Here is a 14,672-nt window from a genome sequence, read left to right as displayed (position 1 = left end):
CTGCTCCTTGCCGGCTGCACTGCAGGAACATCAAAGTACCGGATCGCGGCTGTGAATCTCCCTGGTTCGGGGAACTGGCTGCTTTTTTAACAACCGGTTCCACCGAACCGGGGAGAACCCGCTGAATCCCACCCCTGGGCAGGGCCGGCTCCAGGTTTTTGAGGGCCCCGGGCGAAAAAGTCTCAGTTGGCCCCCCCTTAACACATACCACGACTCATGCCGTGTGACATCCATGGTGACGGCCAAAAACGGACTTCTCTGTGTGGATCACACGGACACGCATGTGATCCACACGGACACTCGCTCTGTGGCAAAACACGTTCATGTGATGGAGGCTACTGATTAGTAGTGTACGCATGAAAGAAAGAAGAGAGGGGAAAGAAAGAGAAAGAATGGAAGGAAGAACAGAGAAAGATACAGAGAGAGAAATAAAGAAAGAACATAGAAAGAACGAACAGAGAAAGAAAGAAAGAAAATAAAGAACAGAGAAAGAAAGGAAGAACAGAGAGAGAAAGAAAAGAACAGAAAGAAAGAGAAAGAAAGAGGGTAAAGAAAGAAAGAACAGATAGAGAAAGAGGGGAAAGAAAGAACAGAGAGAAAGAAGAAAGAAAGAAAAAGAACAAAGAGAAAGAAAGAGTGGACAGAAAAAAAGAACAGAGAGAGAAAGAAAGAAAGAGAAAGAAAGAGGGGAATAAAGAACAGAGAGGGAGAGAAAAAAGGGGAAAGAAAGAACGGAGAGAGAAAAAGAGTTGACAGAAAAAAAGAACAGGGAGAGAGAAAAAGGAGGGGAAAGAAAGAACAGAGAGGTAGAGAGAAAAAGAAAGAGGGGAAAGAACAGAGAGGAAGAGGGGAAAGAAAGAACAGAGAGAGAGAAAGAGAGGAAAGAGAGAACAGACAGAGAGAAAGAACAGACAGAAAGAAAGAAAGAGAACAGAGAGCGAAAGAACAGAGAGAGAGAAAAAAAAGATTAGAGAGAAAGAACAGAGAGAGAAAGAAACAGAGAAAGAAAAATTCTATTAAGATACTATAGCAGCCCAGCTCCCATTGTAGTGCCTACCTGAGCCTCCTGGTGCAGGACATATCATGATCCGCTCACATGGCCGACATCCCCGATTCCAGGGCGATCTCGCTGTCCGCTGTCAGAGGAGGACACGGTGATGGATCTGAAGCATTCCCTGAAGTGCCTCCATGGTTCCGTCACAATCTCCTACTGAAATGACCTAATTTCTGGCCAGCTTCCAGCACATCACTTCCGGTAGAACGTTACGTGCAAGTTTTAAATTGCTCCTTGGGGCTCCGCTGTGTACTCCTGTGTCCCGCGGGGAAAGTATGCTCCCGGCTGGGGCAGTCTCTCTCTCTCAAAATCGGGACTGTCTCGCTGGATCCGGGACAGTTGGGACTCGGGAGGTATAAATGCTCCCCACCATACACCTTGTACACGCACGGCTCCGCTCCGTACACCTTGTACACACGCAGCTTCACTCCGTACACCCCCGGCTCTGCTCCGCTCCATAAACACACGGCTCAGCTCCGTACACACAGGGCTCCGTTCCATACACCTCGTACACACACGGCTCTGCTCTATACACCTCGTACACACGCAGCTTCACTCCGTACACCCCGGCTCTGCTCCGCTCCATAAACACACGGCTCAGCTCCGTACATCTCGTACACACACGGCTCTGCTCCATACACCTCGTACACACACACGGCTTCGCTCCGTACACCTCGTACACACACGGCTCTTCTCCGTACATCTCGTACACACACGGCTCTGCTCCATACACCTCGTACACACACGGCTTCGCTCCATACACCTCGTACACACACGGCTCTGCTCCGTACACCTCGTACACACACGGCTCTTCTCCGTACATCTCGTACACACACGGCTCTGCTCCATACACCTCGTACACACACACGGCTTCGCTCCATACACCTCGTACACACACGGCTCTGCTCTGTACACCTCGTACACACACGGCTCTTCTCCATACACCTCGTACACACACGGCTCTGCTCCGTACAACTTGTAAACCCCTCCTGACCCCACCCAAGAACATACACGGCTCTGTTACATCCACCTTGTTAAACCCCTCCCTGTCCCCACACAAGTACACACACGGCTCTGCTCCATACACCTCGTACACACACGGCTCTGCTCCGTACAACTTGTAAACCCCTCCTGACCCCACCCAAGAACATACACGGCTCTGCTACATCCACCTTGTTAAACCCCTCCCTGTCCCCACACAAGTACACACACGGCTCTGCTACATCCACCTTGTAAACCCCTCCTGACCACACACAAGTACACACACGGCTCTGCTACATCCACCTTGTAAACCCCTCCTGACCCCACACAAGTACACACACGGCTCTGCTACATCCACGTTGTAAACCCCTCCTGACCCCACACAAGTACACACACGGCTCTGCTACATCCACCTTGTAAACACCTCCTGACCCCACACAAAACGGCACTGCTACATCCACCTTGTAAACCCCTCCTGACCCCACACAAGAACACACACGGCTCTGCTACATCCACCTTGTAAACACCTCCTGACCCCACACAAGTACACACACGGCACTGCTACATCCACCTTGTAAACCCCTCCCTGTCCCCACACAAGTACACACACGGCTCTGCTACATCCACCTTGTAAACCCCTCCTGACCACACACAAGTACACACACGGCTCTGCTACATCCACCTTGTAAACCCCTCCCTGACCCCACACAAGTACACACACGGCTCTGCTACATCCACCTTGTAAAACCCCTCCCTGACCCCACACAAGTACACACACGGCTCTGCTACATCCACCTTGTAAACCCCTCCTGACCCCACACAAGTACACACACGGCTCTGCTACATCCACCTTGTAAACCCCTCCTGACCCCACACAAGTACACACACGGCTCTGCTACATCCACCTTGTAAACACCTCCTGACCCCACACAACACGGCACTGCTACATCCACCTTGTAAACCCCTCCTGACCCCACACAAGAACACACACGGCTCTGCTACATCCACCTTGTAAACACCTCCTGACCCCACACAAGTACACACACGGCTCTGCTACATCCACCTTGTAAACCCCTCCTGACCCCACACAAGAACACACACGGCACTGCTACATCCACCTTGTAAACCCCTCCTGACCCCACACGAGAACACACACGGCTCTGCTACATCCACCTTGTAAACACCTCCTGACCCCACACAAGTACACACACGGCTCTGCTACATCCACCTTGTAAACCCCTCCTGACCCCACACAAGTACACACACGGCTCTGCTACATACACCTTGTAAACACCTCCTGACCCCACACAAGTACACACACGGCACTGCTACATCCACCTTGTAAACCCCTCCTGACCCCACACAAGAACACACACGGCACTGCTACATCCACCTTGTAAACCCCTCCTGACCCCACACAAGAACACACACGGCTCTGCTACATCCACCTTGTAAACACCTCCTGACCCAACACAACACGGCACTGCTACATCCACCTTGTAAACCCCTCCTGACCCCACACAACTTGGATCCCTCGGTGGGCCCCGCCCCCGAATGTCACTGTCACTCACTGGTGGTCGCTCGTACCACCTGTGTTGCAGGGGCGGGCTGGGCCGGGTGGCAGGGAGGCATATTCCCCCCCAGGCGCACACGTGGGCCGGCAGCTTTCTCTGCGCTGTGCATAGCTGTCTTACCTTGACAGCTGCGCAGCTCCGCCTCTCTCCCTCCGCCCTCCCTGGACTTCTGGTCATGTGACATGGCTGTAGCTAGAATGTAGGGGCTCCTTGCAGGTCCTGACTACAGCCCATACAGTCTAGCTGATTCACTGCTGAAAGTGATACAATGCATGGCGGGCTCCTTCCAGGTACAGCGTCTGCCATGACAAGAGGAGCTGCAGCTGTGCCTGCTGGGGATCACTGGTGAGGTAAGTATGAAAAACGTTTTCTTTTTCTTTATCAAATGAATTAAATGGGTGAGGGGGCTGCCAATGATGAAAGGGGGGCTGCAAATGATGAAGGGGGCTGCAAATGGGTGAGGGGGCTGCCAATGATGGAGGGGGCTGGAAATGATGGAGTGGGTGCTGGAAATGATGGAGGGGTGCTGGAAATGATGGAGGGGTGCTGGAAATGGGTGAGGGGGCTGCCAATGATGGAGGGGGTGCTGGAAATGATGGTGGGGGCTGGAAATGATGGAGGGGTGTGCTGGAATTGATGGAGGGGTGTGCTGCAAATGATGGAGGGGGTGCTGGAAATGATGGAGGGGGTGCTGGAAATGATGGAGGGGGCTGCAAATGATGGAGGGGTGCTGGAAATGATGGAGGGTGCTGGAAATGATGGAGGGGTGCTGGAAATGATGGAGGGGTGCTGGAAATGGGTGAGGGGGCTGCCAATGATGGAGGGGGTGCTGGAAATGATGGAGGGGTGCTGGAAATGATGGAGGGGGTGCCAATGATGGTGGGGGCTGGAAATGATAGAGGGGTGTGCTGGAATTGATGGAGAGGTGTGCTGCAAATGATGGAGGGGGTGCTGGAAATGATGGAGGGGGTGCTGGAAATGATGGAGGGGTGCTGGAAATGATGGAGTGGGTGCTGGAAATGATGGAGGGGTGCTGGAAATGATGGAGGGGGCTGGAAATGATGGAGGGTGTGCTGGAAATGATAAGGGGGGCTGCAAATGGGTGAGGGGGCTGCCAATGATGGAGGAGTGCTGGAAATGATGGAGGGGGTGCCAATGATGGTGGGGGCTGGAAATGATGGAGGGGTGTGCTGGAATTGATGGAGGGGTGTGCTGCAAATGATGGAGGGGTGCTGGAAATGATGGAGGGGGCTGCAAATGATGGAGGCGGCTGCAAATGATGGGGGGGTGCTGGAAATGATGGAGTGGGTGCTGGAAATGATGGAGTGGGTGCTGCAAATGATGGAGGGGGCTGCAAATGATGGAGGGGGCTGGAAATGATGGAGTGGGTGCTGGAAATGATGGAGGGGGTGCTGCAAATGATGAAAGGGGGGCTGCAAATGGGTGAGGGGGCTGCCAATGATGAAAGGGGGGGGTGCTGGAAATGATGGAGGGTGCTGGAAATGATGGAGGGGTGCTGGAAATGATGGAGGGGGTGCTGCAAATGATGGAGGGGGCTGCAAATGATGGAGGGGGCTGGAAATGATGGAGGGGGTGCTGGAAATGATGGAGGGGGTGCTGGAAATGATGGAGGGGTGCTGGAAATGATGGAGGGGTGTGCTGAAAATGGAGGGGGTGCTGGAAATGATGGAGGGGGTGCTGGAAATGATGGAGGGGGTGCTGCAAATGATGGAGGGGGTGCTGGAAATGATGGAGGGGGCTGGAAATGATGGAGGGGGTGCTGGAAATGATGGAGGGGGTGCTGGAAATGATGGAGGGGGCTGGAAATGATGGAGGGGGCTGGAAATGATGGAGGAGGTGCTGCAAATGATGGAGGGGGCTGCAAATGATGGAGGGGGCTGGAAATGATGGAGGGGGTGCTGGAAATGATGGAGGGGTGCTGGAAATGGAGGGGGCTGGAAATGATGGAGGGGTGTGCTGAAAATGGAGGGGGTGCTGGAAATGATGGAGGGGGTGCTGGAAATGATGGAGGGGGTGCTGGAAATGATGGAGGGGGTGCTGGAAATGATGGAGGGGGTGCTGCAAATGATGGAGGGGGTGCTGGAAATGATGGAGGGGTGTGCTGCAAATGATGGAGGGGTGCTGGAAATGATGGAGGGGGCTGCAAATGATGGAGGCGGCTGCAAATGATGGGGGGGTGCTGGAAATGATGGAGTGGGTGCTGGAAATGATGGAGTGGGTGCTGCAAATGATGGAGGGGGCTGCAAATGATGGTGGGGGCTGGAAATGATGGAGGGGTGTGCTGGAATTGATGGAGGGGTGTGCTGCAAATGATGGAGGGGTGCTGGAAATGATGGAGGGGGCTGCAAATGATGGAGGCGGCTGCAAATGATGGGGGGGTGCTGGAAATGATGGAGTGGGTGCTGGAAATGATGGAGTGGGTGCTGCAAATGATGGAGGGGGCTGCAAATGATGGAGGGGGCTGGAAATGATGGAGTGGGTGCTGGAAATGATGGAGGGGGTGCTGCAAATGATGAAAGGGGGGCTGCAAATGGGTGAGGGGGCTGCCAATGATGAAAGGGGGGGGTGCTGGAAATGATGGAGGGTGCTGGAAATGATGGAGGGGTGCTGGAAATGATGGAGGGGGTGCTGCAAATGATGGAGGGGGCTGCAAATGATGGAGGGGGCTGGAAATGATGGAGGGGGTGCTGGAAATGATGGAGGGGGTGCTGGAAATGATGGAGGGGTGCTGGAAATGATGGAGGGGTGTGCTGAAAATGGAGGGGGTGCTGGAAATGATGGAGGGGGTGCTGGAAATGATGGAGGGGGTGCTGCAAATGATGGAGGGGGTGCTGGAAATGATGGAGGGGGCTGGAAATGATGGAGGGGGTGCTGGAAATGATGGAGGGGGTGCTGGAAATGATGGAGGGGGCTGGAAATGATGGAGGGGGCTGGAAATGATGGAGGAGGTGCTGCAAATGATGGAGGGGGCTGCAAATGATGGAGGGGGCTGGAAATGATGGAGGGGGTGCTGGAAATGATGGAGGGGTGCTGGAAATGGAGGGGGCTGGAAATGATGGAGGGGTGTGCTGAAAATGGAGGGGGTGCTGGAAATGATGGAGGGGGTGCTGGAAATGATGGAGGGGGTGCTGGAAATGATGGAGGGGGCTGGAAATGATGGAGGGGGTGCTGGAAATGATGGAGGGGGTGCTGGAAATGATGGAGGGTGCTGGAAATGATGGAGGGGGCTGGAAATGATGGAGTGGGTGCTGGAAATGATGGAGGGGGTGCTGGAAATGATGGAGGGGGCTGGAAATGATGGAGGGTGCTGGAAATGATGGAGGGGGTGCTGGAAATGATGGAGGGGGTGCTGGAAATGATGGAGGGGGGCTGCAAATGATGGAGGGGGTGCTGGAAATGATGGAGGGGGTGCCGGAAATGATGGAGTGGGTGCCCGAAATGATGGAGGGGGCTGCAAATGATGGAGGGGGCTGCAAATGATGGAGGGGTGCTGCAAATGATGGAGGGGTGCTGGAAATGATGGAGGGGTGCTGGAAATGATGGAGGGGTGTGCTGGAAATGATGGCGGGGGTGCTGGAAATGATGGAGGGGTGCTGGAAATGATGGAGGGGGCTGGAAATGATGTAGGGGTGTGCTGGAAATGATGGAGGGGGTGCTGGAAATGATGGAGGGAGTGCTGGAAATGATGGAGGGGGCTGCAAATGATGGAGGGGTGATGGAAATGATGGAGGGGGCTGCAAATGATGGAGGGGTGCTGGAAATGATGGAGGGGGTGCTGGAAATGATGGAGGGTGCTGGAAATGATGGAGGGGGCTGCAAATGATGGAGGTGGTGCTGGAAATGATGGAGGGGGTGCTGGAAATGATGGAGGGGGGCTGCAAATGATGGAGGGGGTGCTGGAAATGATGGAGGGGTGTGCTGGAAATGATGGAGGGGTGTGCTGGAAATGATGGAGGGGATGCTGGAAATGATGGAGGGGTGTGCTGGAAATGATGGAGGGGGTGCTAGAAATGATGGAGTGGGCTGCAAATGATGGAGGGGGTGCTGCAAATGATGGAGAGGGTGCTGGAAATGATGGAGGGGTGTGCTGGAAATGATGGAGTGGGCTGCAAATGATGGAGACGGTGCTGGAAATGATAGTGGGGCTGCAAATGATGTAGGGGGCTGCAGTGCAAATGATGGAGGGGGTGCTGCCAATGATGAAGGGGGGCTACAAATGATGGAGGGGGTGCTGAAAATGATGAAAGTGTGGATGCAAATGATGGAGGGGTGTGCTGGAAATGATGGAGTGGGTGCTGGAAATGATGGATGGGGTGCTGGAAATGATGGAGGGGGTGCTGAAAATGATGAAAGGGTGGATGCAAATGATGGAGGGGTGTGCTGGAAATGATGGAGTGGGTGCTGGAAATGATGGATGGGGTGCTGGAAATGATGGAGGGGTGCTGGAAATGATGAAAGGGTGGATGCAAATGATGGAGGGGTGTGCTGGAAATGATGCAGTGGGTGCTGGAAATGATGGATGGGGTGCTGGAAATGATGGAGGGGGTGCTGAAAATGATGAAAGGGTGGATGCAAATGATGGAGGGGTGTGCTGGAAATGATGGAGGGGTGTGCTGGAAATGATGGAGTGGGTGCTGGAAATGATGGACGGGGTGCTGGAAGTAATGGAGGGGTGTGCTGGAAATGATGGAGCAGGCCAGCAAATGATGGAGGCGGTGCTGGAAATGATAGTGGGGCTGCAAATGATGTAGGGGGCTGCAGTGCAAATGATGGAGGGGGTGCTGCCAATGATGAAGGGGGGCTACAAATGATGGAGGGGGTGCTGAAAATGATGAAAGGGTGGATGCAAATGATGGAGGGGGGTTCTGCAATTTGCAAATAATGTAATGGGGCCTGCAAATGTTGGAAGGGGCTGCAAATGACGGAGGGGGGCTGCATATGATGATGTGAGTGAGGGGTATAGGGGACTGCACATGAACGAAAGGGGACTGCACATGAAATGGGAGAATGGGGGACTGCACATGAAATGGGGGGAGAATGGGGGACTGTCTGCAAATGATGAAGAGAGGGGGGAAGGGGGACAGCGAATGATGAAGTGAGGGGGACTGCAAATGATGAAATGAGGGACGGGGACAGCAATTGAATTGAAGGTGGGGGATGGGGAGAACAAATGAGGACCTGGGGGGGAACAAATAATGAGTTTTCAGGGTGATGGGACTAAATGATGTATTGAATGTGGGGTAGAGCAGTTGATAATGAATAGAGGGTGGGAGAGAAAGACATGACAATGAATTGGGGCGGAAGGGGCATATAAATATAACGAATTGGGGGAGCGGGAGGCACATATTGGGGGACATTGAGCATGCAGTGACTGGTAATGAATTGGTGGAAGAGTACGGGGCTAATTAATGTATATATTAGGTGGGGAAATTGCTATTTATTGTTGGTGGGGGCGCAGTGTTGAATTATAATTTATATTTGGAATGGTGGATTATTATATATTAATGGTGGGTGCACGTCTGTATTTAGATGTGTAGTGTAGAAGAAAGGGGAAAAATGGGGAATGTGCTGTGGAAGCCGTGCTCAAGGTAACTTTGTGTTATTTTACGCAGAGACGAGTCCTAGCTGAAAGAAATGATGGCCGTCTGCCCTGCATAAAAAAGAAAAGCAAAGATGAGGGACATCAGCTGGAGACGTCACTGGTGAGTCAGTGTGCTCCCTGTACACTGACACTATACACTATAACCTGTTCACTGTGCACTATATACAGAGCTTCTGTGTATAATGTCACAGGTAATCACTGTATTACCTGGACACTGACACTGTATACAGAGCTCCTGTGTATAATGTCACTGATGAGCTCTGTATTACCTGTACACTATATACAAAGCTCCTGTGTATAATGGCATTAGTGTTGTGTAATTTTTTATTAATGATCTGTATTGTAGTCTTTGGTCACTATATGGTGGTTGTATGTGATCTGGTTATGGTGTGGCGGTATTTCTCCCTGTATGTGGTATTATTTGGCACTATGTGATGGTAATATGTGGTCTGGTCATGGTATGGAGGTATTTGTTCCTTATATATAGTATTATTCGGTCGCTATGTGGTGGTAATATATGGTCTGGTCATGGTGTGACAGTTTTTGTCCCTTGTATGTGGTATTAATGGTCATTCTAAAAAATATATGCCACTCATTCCCTTAAAGAAAAATAAATAGAAATAAACCTAAAAAGAGTATTGGATATTTTAGGAAATGTTTAATAAGTAAGACTAGAATATGGCCCGGCCAAAAGAGTCTACCTTGTTGTGGTGGTGGCTTAAAAATTCTTTTGGCCAAAACAAAAGCTGCTGGTTATGTATGTGATCTGGTGTTTGCTGGGAACTGTTAATAGATTAATGAGGACGTGGTGTAGAAGATGAGTTTTTCCAAGAGCGGGCGGTGGGACTGTGGCAGGCTTATCTCTCTAGTAAGCTCGGTTCTGCTCCAATATCTCTGGAGTAAGCTCGGTTCTGCACTCATATCTCTGGAGTAAGCTCCGTTTTGCTTCCATATCTCTGGAGTAAGCTCGGTTCTGCTCCCATATCTCTGTAGTAAGCTCAGTTCTGCTTCCATATCTCTGGAGTAAGCTTGGTTCTGCTCCCATATCTCTGTAGTAAGCTCGATTCTGCTCCCTTATCTCTGTTGTAAACTCGGTTCTGCTCCCTTATCTCTGTTGTAAACTCGGTTCTGCTCCCTTATCTCTGTTGTAAACTCGGTTCTGCTCCCATATCTCTGTAGTAAGCTCTGTTCTGCTCCCATATCTCTGTAGTAAGCTCCGCTCTTTTCCCATTTCTCTGTAGTTAGCTCGGTTCTGCTCCCATATCTCTGTAGTAAACTCCAGTCAGTTTCCTTGTCTACGTAGCATTCTTGGTTCCGGTCTCGTGTCTATGTAGTCAGCTTGCTTCTCTTACAGTATCTATGTAGGCAGTAAACTTGGTTCTGCTCCAATATATATGCAGCTAGCTCCATTCTGTTCCCATATCTATGTACCAGCCTGTTATTAAAGCCTGTTATCGCTGCTGCTTTAATGCAGCGGCAAGAGACAAGCAGGGCAAAAGCACCGCAACTGGAGGGCCACTGGCTTGTGATTGCCCCCCAGGCTGAAAAGAGCCAGCCAGCCCCTGTGTTGTGATGAATCAGATCATCCATCCATTAGAACTGCAGTCAGAGCAGCCAGTACCGCAGCGCCGGCGCCGCCCCGATCACGTCTGCCCGGCCCCTGGCCCGCCCGTACAGTGCGGCACCCACCTCCGCCATTCGACTCAGCCACACAGCACACAGGGCAGGAAAGCAGTGCCGACTCCACCCCTGGTGTCCCTCCTCACGTGACCGCGTTGTCTCTGTGTGTGTGCAGCCCGGGACAACGCGTCGCTGCCTCTGCAGACCACCTCGGCTGCCTGTGACTGCATCCAGCGCTGCTGCTGCTTCTGCATTAATGTAAGTAAAAGTGCAGTGCCACCCACACTGCCACCAATGTACAGGACTCAGGAGGAATGCATTGGCATCTAGCGCTGCGCTGGGCCTTGTAATGGGCCCCCCTCTGCCTGGTCTGTGTGGTGGCACTGGTGGGCCCCCCTCTGCCTAGTCTGTGTGATGGGCGGCCCCTCTCTGCCTGGTCTGTGTGGTGGGCCGCTCTCTGCCTGGTCTGTGTGATGGGCCCCCCTCTGCCTGGTCTGTGTGGTGGGCCGCTCTCTGCCTGGTCTGTGTAGTGGGCCGGGCCCCCTCCACCGGGCCATATGTAGTGGCCCCCCTCCACCGGGCCATGTAGTGGGCCCCCCTCTGCCAGGGCCTTGTAGTGTGCCCCCCCCCTACTTGGACTGTGTAGTGGCCCCCCTCTGCCTGGGCTGTGTAGTGTGCCCACCTCTGCTTGAGTCATGTATTGGACCCCCTCTACCGGGCCATGTAGTGGGCCCCCCTCTGCCAGGGCCTTGTAGTGGGTCCCTCTCTGCCTGGGCTGTGTAGTGGCCCCCTCTGGTATCATGTCTATGTTGTAAGCTCCATTCAAAATCAATGAATTATTCGCTCACAATTTGTTTCTGTCAAATCAACTCCAAAGAAATCAAATGTACATCAGGGAATTCACACAGGGAAGAAGCCACAGTTATGTTCAGAAAGTGTGATATGTACATTTTTATTTCAGCATCAAATTTACAGGGGAGAAGCCATAGTTACATTCTGCGTGTAAGTAGTAAGTATTGTATCTATGTAGTAACCTCCGTTCTGGTATCATGTCGATGTAGTAAGCTCCGTTCTGGTATCATGTCGATGTAGTAACCTCCGTTCTGGTATCATGTTGATGTAGTAAGCTCCGTTCTGGTATCATGTCGATGTAGTAACCTCCGTTCTGGTATCATGTCGATGTAGTAACCTCCGTTCTGGTATCATGTCGATGTAGTAAGCTCCGTTCTGGAATCATGTCGATGTAGTAAGCTCCGTCCTGGTATCATGTCGATGTAATAACCTCCGTTCTGGTATCATGTCGATGTAGTAACTCCGTTCTGGTATCATGTCGATGTAGTAACCTCCGTTCTGGTATCATGTCGATGTAGTAAGCTCCGTTCTGGTATCATGTCGATGTAGTAACCTCCGTTCTGGTATCATGTCGATGTAGTAACCTCCGTTCTGGTATCATGTCGATGTAGTAACCTCCGTTCTGGTATCATGTCGATGTAGTAAGCTCCGTTCTGGAATCATGTCGATGTAGTAACCTCCGTTCTGGTATCATGTTGATGTAGTAACCTCCGTTCTGGTATCATGTCGATGTAGTAAGCTCCGTTCTGGAATCATGTCGATGTAGTAACCTCCGTCCTGGTATCATGTCGATGTAGTAAGCTCCGTTCTGGTATCATGTCGATGTAGTAACCTCCGTTCTGGTATCATGTCGATGTAGTAACCTCCGTTCTGGTATCATGTCGATGTAGTAAGCTCCGTTCTGGTATCATGTCGATGTAGTAACCTCCGTTCTGGTATCATGTCGATGTAGTAACCTCCGTTCTGGTATCATGTCGATGTAGTAAGCTCCGTTCTGGAATCATGTCGATGTAGTAACCTCCGTTCTGGTATCATGTCGATGTAGTAACCTCCGTTCTGGTATCATGTCGATGTAGTAAGCTCCGTTCTGGAATCATGTCGATGTAGTAACCTCCGTCCTGGTATCATGTCGATGTAGTAACCTCCGTTCAGGTATCATGTCGATGTAGTAAGCTCCGTTCTGGTATCATGTCGATGTTGTAACCTCCGTTCTGGTATCATGTCGATGTAGTAAGCTCCGTTCTGGTATCATGTCGATGTAGTAAGCTCCGTTCTGGAATCATGTCGATGTAGTAACCTCCGTTCTGGTATCATGTCGATGTAGTAACCTCCGTTCTGGTATCATGTCGATGTAGTAAGCTCCGTTCTGGTATTATGTCGATGTAGTAACCTCCGTTCTGGTATCATGTCGATGTAGTAAGCTCCGTTCTGGTATCATGTCGATGTAGTAAGCTCCGTTCTGGAATCATGTCGATGTAGTAACCTCCGTTCTGGTATCATGTCGATGTAGTAAGCTCCGTTCTGGTATCATGTCGATGCAGTAAGCTCCGTTCTGGTATCATGTCGATGTAGTAAGCTCCGTTCTGGTATCATGTCGATGTAGTAAGCTCCGTTCTGGTATCATGTCGATGTAGTAACCTCCGTTCTGGTATCATGTCGATGTAGTAAGCTCCGTTCTGGTATCATGTCGATGTAGTAAGCTCCGTTCTGGAATCATGTCGATGTAGTAACCTCCGTTCTGGTATCATGTCGATGTAGTAACCTCCGTTCTGGTATCATGTCGATGTAGTAAGCTCCGTTCTGGTATCATGTCGATGCAGTAAGCTCCGTTCTGGTATCATGTCGATGCAGTAAGCTCCGTTCTGGTATCATGTCGATGTAGTAACCTCCGTTCTGGTATCATGTCGATGTAGTAAGCTCCGTTCTGGTATCATGTCGATGTAGTAAGCTCCGTTCTGGAATCATGTCGATGTAGTAAGCTCCGTTCTGGTATCATGTCGATGTAGTAACCTCCGTTCTGGTATCATGTCGATGTAGTAAGCTCCGTTCTGGTATCATGTCGATGTAGTAAGCTCCGTTCTGGTATCATGTCGATGTAGTAACCTCCGTTCTGGTATCATGTCGATGTAGTAAGCTCCGTTCAAAATATATATAAAATATAATGATTATTAGACAATGTAACCAGTGGGATGATTTCCCGTTGGTTATATTACACAGTGGGGATTGGCATTTTTAAAAATGCCGATATTTCTCCCCATAGACTTCTATTGATATCGGAAATCGGAATTCCGATTTCCGATATTTTACTTTAGACCCTCAAATACCAGTTAAAAAAGACCAGCCGATTATTTCCCATTATTCTCATAATTGGAAATAATCGCTCATCACTAGTCAGCAGATAAAATGTAATATATTATTTTATTTATAGAGCAATGTCTTCTAAACAACCCTATGTTTCTGAAGAAAAATCAGAAGCAGTCCCTAAAAATACCCATGGTGTAATTCCGCTGTCTCAAAGCCTAAATGTTGAGTTGTACATTACTGTAGGTGGGCCCCTAAAATTAATTCCCTTGGTGGGCCCTAGACACCCCAGTCCGACCCTGCACACAAGTACACACACGGCTCTGCTACATCCACCTTGTAAACCCCTCCTGACCCCACACAAGTACACACACGGCTCTGCTACATCCACCTTTTAAACTCCTCCTGACCCCACACAAGTACACACACGGCTCTGCTACATCCTCCTTGTTAAACCCCTCCCTGACCCCACACAAGTACACACACGGCTCTGCTACATACACCTTGTTAAACCTTTCCCTGACCCCACACAAAGTACACACACGGCTCTGCTACATCCACCTTGTAAACCCCTCCCTGACCCCACACAAGTACACACACGGCTCTGCTACATCCACCTTGTAAACCCCTCCTGACCCCACACAAGTACACACACGGCTCTGCTACA

The sequence above is a fragment of the Dendrobates tinctorius genome, unplaced genomic scaffold (assembly GCF_039654945.1).
Source record: "Dendrobates tinctorius isolate UK_male_01 unplaced genomic scaffold, ASM3965494v1 ptg000007l, whole genome shotgun sequence".
NCBI lineage: Eukaryota > Metazoa > Chordata > Amphibia > Anura > Dendrobatidae > Dendrobates > Dendrobates tinctorius.
This window is presented reverse-complemented; position numbering follows the sequence as displayed.